The sequence below is a fragment of the Gossypium arboreum genome, chromosome 7 (genome assembly GCF_025698485.1).
Source record: "Gossypium arboreum isolate Shixiya-1 chromosome 7, ASM2569848v2, whole genome shotgun sequence".
Taxonomy (NCBI): Eukaryota; Viridiplantae; Streptophyta; class Magnoliopsida; order Malvales; family Malvaceae; genus Gossypium; species Gossypium arboreum.
The window spans coordinates 70428301-70432023 of NC_069076.1; positions in this window are offsets into that span (position 1 = coordinate 70428301).

Here is a 3723-nt window from a genome sequence, read left to right on the forward strand (position 1 = left end):
CAAGGACACAACTGTAAAATCAGATAGTCGGGCCCCCGCAAGAACTTACGTGATACGTACTAGAGAGGAAGCCTCTACTCCTGATGTCATTATGTGTACATTCTCTCTTCATGATGTACATGTTATTGCCTTGATTGAGCCAGGATCGACCCATTCGTATATTTGCATAAAATTGGTGTCTAGTATGAATATGTCTGTAGAACCTACGAAGTTTGTGATTAAGGTGTCGAACCCTCTAGGCAAGTCTGTCTTAGTAGATAAGGTTTGTAAGAATTTTCCTTTGACGATCCAAGGTCATTGTTTTTTAGCCAATCTTATGCTTTTTCCCTTCGATGAATTTGATGTAATTCTTAGCATGGATTGGTTAGCTATGCATGATGTGATTGTAAATTGTGGTAGCAAGTATATCGAATTGAAATGCTCAAATGGTGATATTCTGTGGATTGATTCAAGTGAGTTGGATACTCCGTCGGTTATGATTACCTCGATGATAGCACAAAGGTATGTGAGAAAATGATATGAAGCTTACCTTACTTTTTTGTTGAATACTAAAGAATCTGAGTTGAAGTTAGAATCAATACCGGTAGTACGCAAATACCTAGATGTTTTTAGAAGAATTGCCCTATTTACCTTCTGTCAGAGAGGTGGAATTTGGCATTGAACTAGCACTGGGAACAACACCCATTTTTATTACCCCGTATAGGATGGCACCAACCGCCTTGAAAGAGTTAAAAGCACAGTTGCAAGAATTGACCAATAAGGGGTTTGTAAGACCAAGCTTTTCTCCGTGGGATGCTCGCATATTATTTGTTAAGAAGAAATATGGTTCGATGAGACTATGTATAGATTATCGAAAACTCAACAAGGTAACCATCAAGAACAAGTATTCGTTGCCAAGAATCGACACTTGTTTGATCAATTGAGGGGAGCCATTGTGTTTTCTAAGATAGATTGAGATCCATATACTACCAGTTACGAGTAAAAGAGCCAAATGTACCTAAGACTGCTTTCAGAACGAGGTATGGCCATTATGAATTTCTTGTGATGCCTTTTGGGTTGACAAACGCACTAGTTGTATTTATGGACTTGATGAATAGGATATTCCGGTCATACTTAGATAAGTTTGTTTTTGTGTTTATTGATGACATCCTAATTTATTCCAAGGATGAGACTGAGTATGCGGAACATCTGAGAACGGTTTTATAGAACTTACGGGACAAACAGTTGTATGCTAAATTTAACAAGAATGAGTTTTGGCTCCGAGAGGTCGGATTCCTCGGTCACATTGTGTCAAGTGATGACATCCGAGTTGATCCAAATAAGATATCTGCTATTGTTAAGTGGAAGCCACCGAAGAACATAACCGAGGTTAGAAGCTTTTTGGGCTTAGCCGATAACTATCGACGCTTCGTAAAAGGGTTTTTGATGATTGCGACTCATTTGATGAGATTGCTACAAAAAGATTTTAAGTTTGAGTGGTCAGAGAAGTGTCAGCAGAGTTTTGAGAAATTGAAGACATTACTGACTGAAGCTCTAGTTTTAGTGCAACCCGAACAGGGAAAAAAATTTGTGGTCTATAGTGATGCGTCCTTAAATGGACTGGGTTGCATGCTTATGTAGGAGGGCAAAGTAATAGCATATGCTCCGAGGCAACTAAAGCCATACAAGAAAAAATTATCCAATACACACTTGGAACTAGGTGCCCTTGTATTTGCCTTGAAGATTTGGAGACACCATTTGTATGGTGAAACTTGCCGTATATGCACAGATCACAAGAGTTTGAAGTATTTGCTAACTTAAAAGGAATTAAATCTGAGACAACAAAGATGGTTAGAATTGATTAAAGATTATAAGTTGATTATTGATTACCATCTGAGAAAGGCGAATGTAGTCGCCGACGCCTTGAGTAGGAAGTCCTTGTTTACATTGAGGGCTATGAACACGCATTTGGCATTATGTGATGATGGTTCGGTTTTGGCAAAGTCAAGAGCCAGACTGACATTTCTCCAAGAAGTTTACGTAGCTCAGATCTATAAGAGTGACTTGTAGGCCAAGAGAGCCCAATGTAAGACGGGCGTTGAATCAGATTTCTAGGTTGATCCTACTGCTTGTTTGATGTTTCGAGATAGGGTCTGTGTACCCAAAGATGATGAACTGGTTCATAAAATTTTGCAAGAGGCACATAATAGCTGATTGTCTATTCATCCGGAAAGTACCAAGATGTATAATGATTTGAAGAAAATATACTGGTGGAATGGTATGAACATAGATATCTCTGAATTTGTGCCAAGGCTGAACATCAAGTACCTTCAGGTTTGTTACAGCCTGTGATAGTCCCCAAGTGTAAGTGGGATAGGATTACTATGGATTTCGTGACTGGATTACCGTTAACCCCAAAAAAGAAAGATGCTGTTTGGGTTATGGTTGATAGGCTAACGAAGTCAGCTCACTTTATTCCAGTACAAACTGATTACTCACTTGACAAATTGGCCAACTTGTATATATCTGAAATTATGAGATTGCACGGGGTACCGCTATCGATTATTCCAGATAGGGACTCGAGATTCACTTCGAGATTTTGGGAGAAGCTGCAAGAAGCCTTGGGTACAAAGTTGAGTTTTAGCATGGCTTTTTACCCGCAGACTGATGGTCAGTCTGAGAGGACGATTCAGATTCTTGAGGACATGTTAGGGTGTTGCGTCCTTGAATTTCAAGGCAGTTGGGAAAAATATTTACAATTGGTGGAATTCGCCTACAACAACAGTTTTCAGGTGAGCTTAAAGATGGCACCTTATAAGGCATTGTATGGCCAGAAGTTTCAGACTCCACTATATTGGACAAAATTCAAGGAAAGCCAGATTCACGGAGTTGATTTAGTCAAGGAAATTGAAGAAAAGATTAAAGTGATACGCGACTATTTGAAAGCGGCGTCGGATAGACAGAAGTCATATGCTGATTTGAAAAGAAAGGAGATTAAATTTCAAGTTGGAGATAAAGTGTTCTTGAAAGTATCTCCATAGAAAAAGGTTTTGAGATTCGACCAGAAAGGGAAATTGAGCCCGCGATTTATTGGACCATATGAGATTACTGAAAGAGTTGGACCATTAGCCTATCGGTTAGCATTGCCATCCAAAATGGAAAAGATCCACGATGTTTTTGCTGTGTCCATGTTGCATAGATATAGGTTAGACCCCTCTCATGTGATTTCACCGACGGAAATTGAGATTAGACCAGATATGACTTATGGTGAAGAACCGGTTAAGATTTTGGCTCAAGAAGTCAAACAGTTGAGGAACAAAAATATATCTTTGGTCAAAATTTTATGGCATAGACATAGAGTAGAGGAGGCCACATGGAAACTTGAAAAAACCATGAGAATTCAATATCTGAACTTGTTTACTGGTAAGATTTTCGAGGACAAAAGTCCTTAAGGGGGAGAAATGTAACATCTTGAAATAGGGCCTAGTCAGAATAGTGTTTCGAGACCACAAATCCGATGTTAAAATAATTATTTCATCATCATTATGAGGTCTAGGATATGAAAATAAGCATGTGTTAAAGTTTCATGAAGAAATTCTAAGTATAAGGTGTCTAATTCGAAATTAGGGACCAAATTGAATAAATTAAAAAACTTGGGTTCTAGAAGAAATTTACATGAAATTGCTTTGAATTATAATTTAGAAGGTCTTAAATAGCAGTTTTCCCAATTTCTAAGTTTTTGGA